Here is a 601-nt window from a genome sequence, read left to right as displayed (position 1 = left end):
TATTTTTTTATTTTTTTTTTTTTTTTGTGGCATCATACCTGAATTTGTTCTGGCCTTATCTGCCTTCTTTTGCTTCTATTGCTCGGACAGTTGTCAGTGATCAGTCAGTGTTAATGGACTCAAGTGCAGCATCTGAAGGACTGTAAAAGGTTATTCATTATAAATTTGAACAATCCCTGAATCCTTTGTCTGCAGTAGAATGTTTATTTATTTTTTATTTCCGTTTCCTTAATTTCAGGTGACTCCGAAGAAGGACCGGTTATGATTGGATGATCAGGACTGTGTTGAGAAGGTACTAAAATGTGCATTGCATAATTTTAGAAAATGCTAGATCGATGTTGTAAGAAATCATCTCTACATGAGCCTTGCTTTTTTCGTTGTTTTCAGATGTCACCTGTCAAAGAGCATGTGTTAGATGAGGAGCAGAGTTTTTGTGCCCCTGCTGAAGGAGTTAAGGAGGTATTCACATGTTTCGGATGAGCTGTTATTTCAGTGCAACAGTGAATGCTCTGAAGTCCATCTCTGCATGGCCTGTGATATACTTAGGGAAAAAAATCTGTTACAAAAAGTATTTAATTAATGACCTGTTTTCACTTTCAGT

The sequence above is a fragment of the Sinocyclocheilus rhinocerous genome, unplaced genomic scaffold, assembly GCF_001515625.1.
Source record: "Sinocyclocheilus rhinocerous isolate Xijiao unplaced genomic scaffold, SAMN03320098_v1.1 scaffold490, whole genome shotgun sequence".
In the NCBI taxonomy this organism is placed as follows: Eukaryota; Metazoa; Chordata; class Actinopteri; order Cypriniformes; family Cyprinidae; genus Sinocyclocheilus; species Sinocyclocheilus rhinocerous.
The sequence above is the reverse complement of the archived record's forward strand: the minus strand, read 5'-3'. Positions refer to the sequence as shown.